The sequence below is a fragment of the Spea bombifrons genome, chromosome 7 (assembly GCF_027358695.1).
Source record: "Spea bombifrons isolate aSpeBom1 chromosome 7, aSpeBom1.2.pri, whole genome shotgun sequence".
NCBI lineage: Eukaryota > Metazoa > Chordata > Amphibia > Anura > Pelobatidae > Spea > Spea bombifrons.
Window position 1 is genome coordinate 29,896,481 of NC_071093.1, and position 16,078 is coordinate 29,912,558.

General features: G+C 36.3%; 1 protein-coding gene across 1 annotated transcript in view; it reads right to left on the minus strand.

Annotated features, from left to right (window-relative positions):
- Window positions 1-16,078, minus strand: part of KLF7 (KLF transcription factor 7) — a 55,422-nt gene that overhangs the window by 31,200 nt on the left and 8,144 nt on the right. The gene's annotated exons all lie outside the window — the stretch shown is intronic.

Sequence of the window (16,078 nt, forward strand, 5' to 3'; positions counted from 1 at the left end):
AGTTAATGGGGGTATCATTTTTACATGTAGTGCTAGAGCCTTATTTTAATAATTTTTTTCTTATTTTGTTTATATTCCATTATGGATATCCAATATGGATAGAGATCTCTTTAGAGATCTTTTGTACATTTTACGTATTTCAGTGACATCACTGAGCTCACTGTATTCTTTTATTTATTTTTCCTTTAAAAATAACACTTCTTTTTTATATCTACTTTTTCCTATTGTGAGGGAGGAAAGTTGTTTCTCACTCACCTACCTCTGATCTCTCCTTCACTAACATACTGTGCTCAGCAAGGAGGGCTCCATAGCCCTGCTTTGCTAATTGCAATGCATGCTATTGGCCAGTAGGGGAGCAATGAGAGATCCCAACAGGGTCTTTCGAGACCCTGCTGGATTCTTCCTCTTTTCCAAAGAGACTCCAGTGGGTGTCAGTACGTTCAGACATTCCTTGTGTAACCGTGTACTGGCGCTCGCACCGAGCATCATTAATACATGATCGGCCTGCAGGAAGCCTAATCTCCCGCGCAGGGTAACCTGGCTACAACTTTTGTGGACGTACCTGAATGTCTATAGGGTACTGAAGGGGTTCAGAAAACAAAAATGAATTACATTCATAAGGACAGGTGGAATCGGGTTAATACAACTGTTTTTCTTGGGTGGAATAAAACATGTAAATGGTTACATTTTGGAAACGAGTGGGTATTCTGTTATAGGATGTGGATTTCAGAGTCTCTGAAGACATTTTTTTTTCTTATAAAAATTAATCACAACTTGTGTAGGGTCATACAGCTGGGTATGAAGAAAAAAAAATGAGTGGTTGAAAATAATCCAGAGAGCCTGGGTGTGGTAGAAGTGTCACAAATTTGTGAAATTGAAAAATATTCAGCTGGGAAGAATAATTCAGAAAATAAAGAGATTGCCATCTAAAAACAAGCACTTGGCAGGCTCTGTGACAATAAAACTGCATTCTAGTTTACAGAATGGAGACAGATTGATAGCTATCCCTCCCAGTAGAGATAAGTGGGTTTTACGTGATAAGGTAATTAAACAATTCTCCTGATGGACATAAATCTGGCACGACTACAAAGAAAAGGACACAAATTAAATCAGTTCTCCCAAAATCAAGAAATAAAAACAACACGATATATTGGTGTATGTAAAACAAAAGAAAAAAAAAACTTAAATTAGCCTAACTAATCGCTTCCTAGTAAAGCTATTATCTGATAAGCAAAGCAGTGTATTAAAAGAATATATGTTTCAAGACCTAATTATATGGAGTTGGAATTAACAACAAATTTGTGCTGTCTAATAAAAATGAAATGTAACAGAGTGTGTTAAAGCCATTTAACGCTAAGGTTAGAAATCGTAAAATAAAAAGGCAAAAGAACCACATCGTGAGAATTGAAATGAGAGCAGCTTTAGAAGAACCATGTATTGGTAGACAAGACCACTAATTCTGCAATCTTTTTTTAAACTATGCTGTTATAAAACTTTTACAAAGAACATGATGGGGTTTCATCAAAGCAGCGTGAGCTGAAAATAATTTTGAGTTAAAAGCTTTTATTTTATCAGTTGCAATTTTCTGACCAGACCATGTAAAGCGAGTAATAGTGCAGTATTGTTATTTGTAACATCTTCCCTTTAAAACATGAAACCTTTAAATAGCAAAGTATTTTTAGCATGTCTTATGTCTGTAGCAGTCACCTGCATTTAACCTCCGAACATGACCCTTGTCAATTCCCTTTGTTGCTTTTTAAGACTACGTCATCACAGTTGGCCACAGTTGGAATTCAACCTCAGATGACTCCATTCATCCACTGGTCTTCTGATTTGACCACAACTCCCTGAACTAGCAGCAGCTCTTAAAGAAAACAAATTGCTGAAAAGGCAAAGAAATGGAAAGTCTGATTGTAGAGGGTGAGTAATGGACATTTCAACACATCTCAGCAATGCTGCAGCGGATTAACCCTTATCATTAGCAGTCTTTTATGGCACAGAAGGAACCCAGAGGAAGCTGCAGTGAGGGAGAATAACCACATTAAGCAAAGCAGGGATATTTGCTTGCGCTTCCCAACTACATACTCACCAAAAAATAAAATTCTGAATTACATGTTTTTAATTTTGCTACTGCGATTTTTATAACAGATACCTGTGGTGACAAGAATTCTTTACTGCTACTCGTTTATGTGGCACATTTCTCTTACCAAGAAGGCAAGCTATGGAAGTTATAATGAATGCTTATCAGGCATTTTGTGTTGCCCAATGTCTCAGTAACCTAACACCCATAGAAAGATAACATTTAGATGTGACCAAATAATTAGGCAGAAATGACAATGTCAGACACACCAATGGGCTTCCTTTATACTATACAATGGACACTTATATATATATATATATATATATATATATATATATGTATATATATATATATATATATATATATATATATATATATATACGACCTGGTACCAAAAAGCAACAGGCAAACCAATCCTTTGCTACAAAGACTCATGCCTGACGACTAATTTTTCATCTAGAAGCAAACTTTCAATTGCTATTTTTCTTTGTTGCTTTGTGTAAAGTAATTATGACACCATCAGTAAACAAGTATCAAGGTTCATATTTAGTATTTCTGCCTTCTGTAGGATTACAGATTACAAATTACTGAACCCCCACTCTGTATCCCTCAAGTTAAAAACAAGCTCTAGTATCATGTGTTGCCTTGAGAAGAGTCCACCAGGTGTTCCAAAAGCCAAACTGATCCTCTGGATAAAAACATCTGCTACTTTTTATAGAAAATAGAGGTGAGGATTCTACTTCTTACCAAAAAATCTCATCAGCAACTTTATCTATACAAAATACACAGATTGGAGGGAATATAGCCGCTAAATATGTTCTTTATGCGTTACTTTTTAGTTACACATACTTATAGTATCTCTTGGCAACAGGAATTTTTGATACATTTTATTGAAAATCTGAAAAATAATATAGTGTTGTTGGTCCAATGTCAGGAATTCAAGCTGTGTTATTGATCTCCTAATTTACAAATCTCTAAAACCTCAAAAGAGCCTATACACAGTTGTCTTATTTTGGTAACTATGTTAATTGCATGTTCCAAAATGCTATTTAAAAATTGCCATCTAACTACAGAACCTGTTTTTGTGACTAATACTCTAAATCTAGCAGCAGTCCAGAATTTTTCTGGTGGATTTGCAAAATAAACCTATTTTTCCCAAACGAGTCCATCTGCATTTCTGCAAAGAGCCGGGCCAACTCCATGCACAGCTGGAACGTAACAGTCTTGAAAAATATAAAAAAGTAGGTAGTTTGTTAAATACAAGGGTCAGCAGCACATTAATTTGTCAAAGCATGTGACAAGCTAGGTCACTTGTGGTTTTAGTTTAGGTTCTTTTATCCTAGCGTGCAAGTGCTGTGTCTTTCATATTGGTGTCAATAAAGGGTGCTTAAAAAAGGGTTAATTCTCAGTGTATTTTCTTAATTCTGGCTTCTAGGTCTTTGTAGCTCTATCAAGGTGAAATTGACTTGTCATGTTTGTATTATCTTCAAAAGCAATGGGGCAGAGGAAGGGAGTGTAAAGAAACCCAGTGACAGATGGATGGGATGCCAGGTGTCCAAATGGAGCAGCTTATGGTTAATTGGTAAGTAAGCAGCACAGTCAGTGTCCTGAATCCCACTCCACTTTCTGGTAAATGATGCATGGCAGATAACCCTAGAATAGGCACATCTGCACAAATTAAAAGCACTCACGTACCTGCTGAAATGAAGACCAAATTTATTGATTTAATGACAGAGAGAGGCCCGTCATAAAAGCATTCGGTGAATACATATGGAAAATGGAAACCATCTGAATTTGCATGTCAGGATTTGAAGCGACGACACAGCATGTAACCAAATGCAGATAAACAGGACTGTTTTCCACTTCCTTTAAGCTGGTTACACATACACCACCTTGATATATTGTCTGTTGTATCTTCATACACATTATCTACGAATATTTTCTCAGGATCTTGTATTGTCAACCAGTAATCATTGTTTTATCTTTGAGTTTATGCAAATCTGTAGACATAGTCAAATAAGTCCACAGGACATAAAAATAAATATATAAAAAACCCAACTGGTATAATTTAACATAACATAAATAATCCTATTCCCTTCAACACCTTCCTTTATTAGTGTCTGAAGAGAGTTTACGATTATTATTTCTGGAAGAATACAAATATCAGCGAGTTCCAACAATATCAGAAGTGTTAAGAAGTGTAAAACTTATTACATAGACCACTACTATAAAGTTCACAGCTTTCCACATTTTAGTTTCTTACGTCGCTTCTGGTTTCCTCCCTTGTGTAGATTCACAGCGTCAATATGAATATATCATGGGGTACTACTTCTAGACTGTTTATTTTTAAAATTTTAATTCAAGATAGTAATTTTAAAAGGTATTTTTAGTAATCGTCATATTTGGGGTGCTTGAATGAAAAGTCACTGCAGTCAACAAAGCCATGTTCCTCAAATGCAGTGTTGGCTTCCACCAATGCGTTCATCAGCAACCAAAACGAGTTCTAGGATTGAGCTGAGAACATCAGAACTGCTTTCGATATCTGTTGAAAATGTGCTTCGCGGTTTAGCTTTACTACAGTTACAACCAGAAATAATGCACCAATTTGATGGGTTACCTGCATATAGAGAGCCATGCGAAACAGCCAAACAGAAAGAGAGAGATTTATAAGTCAAGGCCGGGTTTAGCAATAAACAAATTAATACATAGCTGTTAATGCTAGTGCCTTAGTTTTTGGAATATTCTATAGACACTCTACTTTTTTTATTCTTAAATCATTCACACTCGAGACTGGATTCCTCAAGCATCTGCAAATGCTTGACCTATGTGCTAGGAGAACGCCTTCTAATTCTTTACTTACACAGCAGCGCAGAATTTTGGATATATTCCAAAAGTTAGGCGTTTTTACATTATGAAACCTGAAATGTGGCAAAAAGTATGTATATAGGTATTTTATATATTATACACACCTGTATCTTTTTTACCAGTGAATACTATTGTAGAGGTTTATTTAGCATACTGGACTTTAAAAAAGGATTCTAGGTGCTACTCACTCCAATTCCACAGAGCAGAGATAACAATTTTAAGCGCATGTACAGTATGTTACAGTGGGCTGGCATCTTTAAATCGTGTCTTTTGCATAACAAGGCATTAGCAGATAATCACCTTCCTATAACTCATTACATAAGCCCAGAGGCACATTGGACTGCTTCAGCAAAACTGCACATTTCCAGACTGCCTTTGTGCAGCTTTGTAATGCAGTTTTATCAAAAATGGATTACAATTGATTAGCACTCTGTTAAAAATGCATAGTAAATTGCTATGCAAATGAAAGCAATTAGGCCATTAAAACCATGAAAAGATATGCAAGTTACTGGTAATTCTGCACTGAAATAGAAAACGAATTTTCAGCATTTTCTATGGTTTGTATAAAAAGGTGCACTCTTATTTTGAATATAATTACAGATGCAATTAAGGAAAATGTCACTCCATTTCTTTAGCTCCGATTCACATGAGTGTGCCAATCACGTTTCTTCATATCAATTTATGGATAACGTTCTTATTGTTAATTTCTTATAATAATGGTCCATTGGGCGCTATACAGATTTTTTTTTATTTTTTTTTAACTTTCGCTGTTCTACTACGGGCACTTTTTTTTTTTCACTTGTCCTCACAATTGCACTTTTTTCTTTTGTGTCAATAATCAGATATTTGCATATCGTTTTTGTTTTTTGTGTGAAATATTTTGGAACACGATATGAGTACTGCACCAGCATGGGCTACATCGATTTGAACTGATTCATGGATTCGACACATTGACAGTGATGCCTTATGGCTCTCATCTTGAAGAATTCAGTGGTCTCCTCATTGTAGCTTGAGGAGGACCAAGAAGAGCCAGCCCTCCTTTAGACTATTGTCTGGGAGGTAAGGAAGGAGAGGCATATCCCTTCAGGGAGTGCCTCCTCAGAAGATTTATGACTCCGGCTACCTCTGTGGCTCTCACTCAAGCAACTTGGAGAACACTCACTTTCTTCATATTGAACCATGGCACCTTGGGCTTCAATAAATAAAAAATGGCCCTTATAAAACCTTTTGGTACAAGCCACATGACTTATAACCTAGAGAAAAAACTCAAATATTTATGGAGGGAAAGGCTCTACCTCTGTGTTGTAACAAATATCTGCTTAATTTTCATATGCCTACATACCAGTATTTTCTACCTGTGCATAACACACACCAACTATGCAAGTGACCAAAATTGTGCCAAAAAGTCACTTTACACATGAGATTTTATAGTATGTATGGGGTATCCATGCACGTTTAGCCACATCTCATAAATCTTTTCCAAACTTTGTACTGTAAAAAGAATTGATCAGCAACGAGAAATACTATAACTAACCGTGTGCAGCTGTCTAAAGCAGGTATGTATAGTACAAAGATAATTTTTAAAAAAGAGTAATGCTTTCTCTATGTAGTAAAAATGTTGAATCAGCAAACGTGTCTCGGAAACGTAAATAAATCTATTTAACAACATGCTGGAAAACAGGACAGCAAAGAAGTTATTGTGTTGTTAATACAGTTATCAAACGTATCTGCCCTGTTCAATAGCAATTTGTTCCTGACTGATAGGTTCAGGCAAGGAAAAACTGGTTTGCACTGATTTTCCACCCTTAAATAAATTAGATGTGAGGTCACAGGATCCTGTATCTATGGGACCAAAAAGATATTTCACAGCATCTCTCCGGTTATTCATGGAGCAATATTACCACAAGGTCATATTTCGTACAAGGCTAATAATCCTTTCAAGCTCCTTCTAGTGAATTTATACATGGACATCTTATTCAAGTAAAGTCACCTTATTGCAGCTGATGGCAGTTCTTGTATTTGACTGCTTATAATTGGCCATATATTTAAAAATACCCTGACCACTGGTTTACCGGACAAAAACAGACATTCAAGGACTGCACTGTTATTAACACAAGGGGGTAAACCAACCTTAGGGCCAAGTGTAGTTGAAGACTGTTTCCAATTGAAGAACCATACGCAAACATATGGATCCTTAGAAATTATGACAATAAACAGGGATATTAAAAATTATAGCATTTTTTTATGGCAATAAATTATTACATTTCTTTCCAAGATGTCTAAAAAAAATGTAAAAAAATAAATAAAATAAAATTAATTATTGATCCACAGACCCCCCCCCCAAAAAAAAAGACGGCCCATGTCGAAATCTGCAATCCTATTAAAATTCCTTTTAAAAATATGGGCAAAGTATTACCTAATTATGCAGGGTATTATTAACTGTCAGTCACGCATGGAGTACCCAGGGGGTAAATATAAAACCATTGGTGCTTAAAGCATCACAGGCTGTAGTTGAAGAGGTGCTGAATATCTACGACCCCAGGAAGAAACAGTACGGAAAGAAAAAGCTCATACATCATCATATTGCCCTCTTAGTAACCCCACTATACTGCCTGGGGCCACAATCATCTCAAGAGTTACATTAGTTCATGTCATTGTACAGACAGAAAAAAATAGATTACATTACAATAACCAGGCAATCTGAACGGGTATGCAACCTCTTTCCGTTCCAAGTCCAGTTTTCTTATCATCTGCTGTTTAATCATAAAATGTATATTTTATATAATTGACCTCACTATATACATTGGGTTCATCCATGTATCTCTAACCATCTCCATCATGTGCACACATTTTGGCGGTGTGGAGAAGGACGTGATCCTTGGTTTGGTTCATTATTGTGCCTAGATGCCACCTATTTTGCCAGCATTAATTTTCCGTATAGAGCCGTTTTGCTCTATACATTATGTAAACAGATGCAGGTATCTTTGAATAACAAGCTTTTGGGGCAATCAGAAATTATAGCTATGATCACATCGGGAATAATACATTGGCATATAGCTTCTTATTAGGCTTTAAAATTGGTATAATTATTGAGGAAAATAATACCTTATTAATTAAACATTTGTTTTAAATCCATCAACAGAGGCAACTAATATTTGATATTTTGACAATGTAACATACAGCTACCAGTGAACGTTCTCATCACGTGGCTCAGTGTAATGCATTACAGTCTCTTCGGTGTATCAGGTTGCTTCTTCGCTTGCTGTATCTAAGCCTGAGGCCATTATTTCTATGCTTTTTGTCCTACCTTGAATTTTAAATTATATCTATACATTTATACGAGACTAAGCAAATGCTGTCTGTTACAGAGAGATACCGATATTTGATTCAACATGTTCTCTTGCTGTCATTTGAAATTTAACTATCTGGTTGCTAGAAGGAGAGAAAAATACATCTGACGGAAGCACATTTGTTGATATATATATATATATATATATATATATGCACAGGTTCAGTCAGATTTATGTTTAGGTGCAGCAAAATGCCTTCTTGTAGATAAGTCAACCAATTCAGCAAGGCTTGCAGTTTCCAGGAAGCTATTAAAATGGCCGGTTCTCTTTCCCAGCACATCACTTACATTTCGCTCTTTAGAAGTTTATATGATACAGTGGAAGAAGGGATTTTACTATAGCGAGCTAACTGAGGCTGTGATAGAGTTTAGGAAGGACAACAGGGTCATTCTGTGAATGCTGAGTACTGACATTGTTTGCCATCAATGGGATATTTTTACTGCCAGTCTGATTAAAAACTGTTTCCAAGGATGAAAATGTATCTATAACCTTCTATAGTTCGAAAAATAGAATACACATCTAGAATATAAAATTAGAAAATAGAAAGATAACATTTTCCTTAAATATTTTCTTTTTTTTTCATTCCGCAATTACACTTCTGTTCATTAGTACTGTACTGTGATTTTTTCCAATATACTACGGATTTGAATTAGTGTGAAATGCATGAATTGTACTAAAAAGGATTGCACTCTAAAAGATCAATTTAGGGGTAACCCCCTAATAATCTAAATTCAAATTCAGATTGAAATGGACCTAAGGAGACCCATCAGCGCCATACTGGTGGAATTCTAGTTCAAGTACATGAACCATGGTGTGATGTAGGCAATAATAAAAAAAAAAAAAAAAGCATGGGGAGAGAAAAGGAAAAAAGAAGAAAGCAAAAGTCATGGAGAATAAAGGGGTTATGAAGATACAGAGATACAATAGATCCAGGCCTGAAATTGCTATTCCAAACCCTCCGGCCAGCTAAAGGCTCTCCTACACCCCCTAATAGGGGTTAGCAAAGCAGCTACTGCTTGGAGTTATGCCGTTCTTTCCAAGCGATGGAATCTATTTCCTTATTTGAGTGCTTTTCATCTGTTTTCCTGGAATTGCTTTTTTCCAGTGGAGACATCAGCATCTTTTGGCACAGACACAGAGAAAAGATTACTCAGCGGATGACCACGAACATTTCCAGGAGCCTCTTCCAATAAAAATCCATTTCAGAACAGATACTGAAGCAGCAAAAATGATTGAAGGCACATAATGGGCTTACAATTTACCCCATATAAAATATATATTTTTTAAAAATCTGTATGCCAACCAATCACACACACTTATCGTTTTATCTTAAAAAATTGTATTGTTTTCCAACGATTAGCCCATATAGCTGCCAAAAGTCTACATTTTTCAAGGAAAGTCCCAACAACTGATGCTATATGTTGGCTGTCAGCTTTCCCAGCAGATGTTTCAATTATCAAGATTGCGGTATTACAGGAGGAGATTAGGTGTTCTAAACTGTGAGCGAAGACATGCGACAATGTGCAGTGTGGAAGTATAAACTGCAGTAAGAATAATACATTAATATTTATTATTTAAATATTCTTAAAATTGTTATTGTAGCGATTTGCAAAAAAACGCTCCTGATAAATAAACCTGAGCAAAAAAAAAAAAAAGCCCCCATCCAATACACTGGAATCCCTGCAAGTATCATTTTACTATATTTTTTGTGGACTGGGGCGTTAGAAATGCAGAAAGGTGAAATAATAAAGGCTGCGGTGCACATGGCATTTTATCGCGAGTAATGAAAAGTAATGAAGATGGGAATTCAGGACTCAGTGGTAGAGAACGTACAGGTTCAAACAGAAAGGGGAAGCAGAAATACCAGTCTCGGAGGAAAATCCATCTTGTTTCTGTAAACATGCATTGTTTCGTAACAAAGATTGCCACAGTGCCGCTGTACAATGCTCAATTGTTTAACTCTCTGCTACCCACTGAGTACCCTCTGGCATTTACTGGGTTAACGTTTCTTCCAACACAAGCAAAAAAAAAAAAAAACAGAATGTAAATACAAAGAAGACTGAAGGGGAGTAAGAAATGAGAAATTATGACTTCTTTCCCTATCTCAGCACATTCCAACCCGAAAGATTAAACAATAACAAAATTGTAGTCTTTCCCTGTAGCAGTCTCCTTCAGAGTTAACCCCTATTGCATTCCGAGAATGTCAGCTAGCAGTAGGCCAACCTTTCCAGAGAACATTTCGACTTTCAGAGCAGAAACTACAGAATACCATTCTGGGCACTTCAATATCCCTGCGAAGGACAGAAGTTGACAACTCTAAGATTTTGGCTTAGCAATGCACCTACACATTAAACCTGGAATTCCTATCTGTTCCATGTGGCTAAATTACAGTCTGTCTTATAACGAGCGCTGACGACACGGATTGTAATGTCTGATGCAATGATATAATACAAAAATCAGAGATCACAATGTTTGAGGCAAAACAAAAATAAAACCCAATTGATTATAAATAACACACTATATGACATGGCATACACCGACTCTTTGAATGTCTTGGAAGAAGGCTGCTCATTCAGTTATTAATCCAGGTTATAGACTAGTGGTCACGGCATCATGAAGACAGCGCCATGGGCCAACGACAACAAGAGAGGACCAAGCATATCCACCGAGGCATACAATAATGTGAATTAAATGTACAGATTGCATGCTTAGGACCCTGCTCACAATCTACAGAGGAAAATGGCTGCTGAACTACTGGTTGTTTGCCCTAATAAAGCCTGATGATTTGATCTGATTTAACATGGGAAGCTGAATTAAATTGGGTTTCTATTTAGCAAGGTGCTCCTTGGCGGCTGGTCCTCTTGACACAGCAGCCAAGTCCAGGTGTGTTGACATTGTATGAAAACATTTCCCATTGGGTTTGCTTTGATACATAATACACTTCACAGAATGTTGCTTTCCTGTAACCCTTGTGAAGCAGAGAGGTTTCTTATTTACCTTCACTAGTTTGAGTATCCTATTTTGCTTGTAAATAGAGCAGAAGCACTTGAGATTGATGGGTTCTTACTGAAATCTAGTAATTACTAAAGATGTGGCATTGTTTCTCACTATTCGAACCCAATTGAATGTCAAATTGCAGGGAAAATAAAAATGGGCTTGAGAAGATGATGTTAATTGTGTTAAAACCCTTAGGGAGCTGGCATTCCCAGCCAACAAGATAAGCCTTGGCAACCATAGTTATTTAAACCGGAGGGCCTGGAAAAGTAAGTAGGCCTCTGTACTGATGTCTGCCACATTGTCTACGTCATGGAAACGTCACGGAAAAAACAGAAATGCAAAGGAAGTAAAAAGGACTCCATTAAATGCAACAGTCCTGGATGTAGGAGCTTCTGCTTGCTAAATTGTCAGTCAAGTAACACCTATCCGGTCAGTAACCATTCTTTCCGCATTATGGTTCAAAATCTTATTTCTGTTAGACTACTGAAAAATTCCAGTTTCAGAATAAGAATATTATTAAATATTCTATTAATTTCAATAAATAAAAGCCAGGACACTTTACACTACCTATTCAACATTCCCATTTAAAGGGAAGGTTATGCGACATTTAATTAATTTTATTTGTTCCACAAAAACACATTTCTGTCAGCCTTAATGTGTCCTGCAGATTGTTTTTTTTTGTGAGTTTACAAAGCTGCTTACCTCTTCTTCCATAAACCGGCAACAGATACAGTGCCAATGGCATGGTCAGGATGAAGCTGGGTTCAATCCTGAACTAAGCTGCCAGATGAGAATGGATTACGAGTTCGTGAACATGTATAGAGACGCAACACTGCCAACTTAAAGATGCCAACAGGCAGTCATCGTGAATTTATGAGCAGCATTTCTCAATGCAGGGATTTTATTGATGACTGAAAAAATGAGCATGACTGCCCCCTTAATTTATGGAGTAAGGCTTATGCCTCAGAAAGCAGCGAGAAGGAGCAGATTCAACCCCTTCCAAGAAAAAACCCATAAAATCATACGCAAACAGATACCGTGATTTATATACACACACACTTACACACATATACCATGCGCACACACACTGTATGTAAACTGTAATGTAATCAGCTGTAGTTTATCCCAGGTAATGTTTGCAATAAATAAATACAACACTTCCACTTAACAAATTAGGTAAATATTAATCTCCTCTACTGGAAACAATTTGCATCCCTCTGAAAAAAGAACAATGAGTAGGAAAATTTGTAATATGCAAGGTAGACTATAGTAAAAAATATATATACATCCTAAAGGACTACAGAAACAGAACAAATCAATTCTAGCTCTCCCATTCCAAAGAATCCAAGATCAACGATGGAGAGTTTGTAGAGCTCTTCATACACAGAGCAGGTTTCTCAATAAAAGCTAGATTGTAAGCTTGAGAGCAGGGCTCTCCTCGTTGCCTAATGTAAGGTCTACTTCTAGTTTTGTCTTCCCTTTGAATGTATGTTCTGTAAGAAGCGCTGCATAAATTGTTGCCGTTATAAAAAAGAATGTAATATTAATAAACAGCCCCTTATATTAGGACAGGTGAATCAATTTAGTCTTTTTACAACTGTGCTTATTTAAAGGGCCACGAGAAGACAAAAAATGGTCTAAAGTGGGTGCTTAAAGGGGAACTGTCACCACCACAGCCCTTACTGTAATGTGTGCCTTTTTCTTCGCCCATTAGTGTAATTCTTTTGGAAACATTTCAAGCTCATGCAAGCTGAGATTTCTGTTATCAGGATGGTAGAACTTAACTGATGTTATCCCTCTTTTCCCAGTTGCGAACCAGCCCGAACAACAAACAGTAACTTGTATGAAAAGTAAGGCCATCTTTGCTGCACCGTCCATGCTCACTTCCTCCAATTCATCGCCTCCGTGCTGCTCATTGCAGAAGCGATCTCTAACTGTACAGGAGGCTATTTGCAGGTCAGTAATAAGGGGGGTTCGCAATCTCTTACAAAAACAATTGTGCAAACCTTCCTTAAAATAAGTAAGGTTTGCTTAATTAGTCTCTTAAGCAAGATAAAAAAACTTTTCCGGCATTATTAAGTTGATGTCAAGGAACAGTCATGCCCGTCCTAAGAACAGGAACTTAATATGGCTGCTCCAGTCATGCACACAGAAGGTGGGTTTTAATACATATATAATCTGTATTTAAATCAGTAAACATCATTACACCAATGTATTTACTGTGTGCAAACGCAAAATGTAGGGTCTGGGAAAAGTAAGAGATCTACACTAAGTTTGAAGAAACTGATTTACAGGAAAAATCCTATATGGTAGACTATAGCGGATGTCTTGAAACAAAAAGAATGCAAATACTAGTTAGCCTTTACCTCATTAGAAATACTATATCCTTTATCGATCGAGGTAATTATAGCTTTAGGTAAATGTTTTTGTAACGTATACTTTTTTTTTTTACTTAACATTCCTATCTGGGAAAAACTCAATACTACAACATATCATAAAGCAAAACCACAATCTGAAATCCTCTGCATTCCTAGACACGAAGGTAATTATTGAAAAATATTGTCCTATCCAGATACACCCTGCTGTTGTACCATAGCCTACTCCTAAATCCAGCATGAAAAGAAAGTGGAACCAGCGCCATACATCAGGATGAATGGAAATCCAATTGTTTCTTCATTGTGATGCATCCAGAAACCTTGACAACCCATTTATCAACATTTCAAATAAAAATATCACGTCTACAGTTAAATAAAAGTATTTGGCGCCGAAGGTTATCAGAACCTGTATGGGGTTGATTCATGTGAAAGAGCACATGATGCGTCCAGTCTCTAGACACATTTTTCAAATTCAATACATGGTCTAAATAAACTTTCCTGCTACATTTCAGGAATTTATTGTCCTCTGGAGAAGCCAGATTGCATAATCTTTAAGGGGAAGTCACATTAGCTTTGATGATTCCTCTTGGTATTATAAAGCGCCTTCACAACATAAAATGCAGTTTTCCATTTTCCACGACAGATGTTAATCAACGAATGTTATATTTACTAGCTTGGTTATATGTTAGTTTCCACTCATAAATTAGAATGTAAAGATGTAAAGTACGTAAAGGAGACAGTGTTGTTAAGATTCTTTGCATAGAATTACTATTCGGTAGTTGTTTAAGTAATTGGGAAGATACATAGCAGAAGTACATGTGTCTTCTTGGAAGGTCAGAGAATGGATGAGCACCAGAAGAGCATCTTTTTGTTCCACATCTGAGTAATCCATATGTTCCACCACACAGCACCTTTAGATATGTATGTGATTTCAAACATAAGGATCGCAGCAATAAAACATAAGGATAATAGTTCTGCATTTGAGTTCAGGGCTACTATGGGGCTATTAAACTGATGGTAGAGTTGACCAACTCTTAGTCAATGAACAAAGTTCTCTCATCCCCATAAACCAGTTTTTGGGGACTTTTTTTGGCGTAATAGTCAATTTGTGCCCCATTTTATTTATTACATAGGTGATATTAGAAAAGAAGGGACTGTACTCATGTAATATATATATAAACACACAGCAATTAGGATTGCTTGGTACATCAAAGGTAATGTAAATTTTTTGCACTGAAGGTTCTTGACCCGGGAAAAAAAAACATTCCGTATTCCCTTTTAAAACCAAAGTGTGTTTTACATTATAACTTTGAAGATGCTAGGAATTGTGTCCCTGCGACTAAGTGTTTTGCCCTTATATGATTTTGCCGCATCCTCTTTGAAGATCTCAGCTTGGGCTTCTTTCCTGGGATCTATATCCTATAGATATCTGGGTGAAACTATGTAGTCTTTATTAGCTCTTCTTGTTCATGGATCTCAGAAAAGGTTCATCCATGCATTTGAACCCCACATAGGCCGACCACCTTATCAGTAATTTTAAAGTAAAATATAGCAACTGGGCAGGTCCGTGAGCAAATATCATGGTGATGTTTACATCCAAATGATGGTGGCGGAGCATTCTTTTTCAATGTCTGTAATATAAAGATTAAGAATGATCTGGACATATACACACATTAGTTAGGGTTAAGTATTTTCTCCTTTCTTAAATTTTAGGTTTAACATTAACGGCAAACAGTGTGATAGGACTTGCATGGTTATCTTAACATAAGACCAGACCAAGGAGAAACTATGTTTTGAGGTCATATAGTAGGTGGAATAAAAAGCAGACTAGATGGATCTTAAATGGCTTAGGTGGCTTAAGTGCCTCTTAGCTAGCGTAAGATTCTATGTTTCATATTCTTTCTCCTTGTTGCTATTCTGTTTATGGCTGCCATATTCTAAATTCATGTTATCTTTAATGTTCTCGAAATGTTGTTACGGAATTTAATGGCTGAACATGAAATGTTAAATAGCAATGATCTGTTCACAAGGTTTTGTAATGAATACCATACTATGATATCTAAAACATAAGTTAAATATACAACTAATATAAAAAGGCACATTTAATGGGGTTATTCAATTTTTTTCACTTTAAATAGGTCCCAAGTGGAATTTTACCATTCAGATCAATTTGTCTACTTTTTTGTCAATGAAAATGATGTACAACATGCACACTTTATGGACAAAAGCAGAGAAAATGAAAAGTCGGATATAGTGCTGTAAGATTAATTAGCCCGTGGCATTGATTTTAAATAAGTTACCTTTATCATTATTGCCAAATTAAAAGAGGCTGGACAGGGCTACACAAAAAAGGGTATTTAGCAAATTTAAAGATTTAGGTTTATAATAAAAATCCATGTTAATTAAACCAA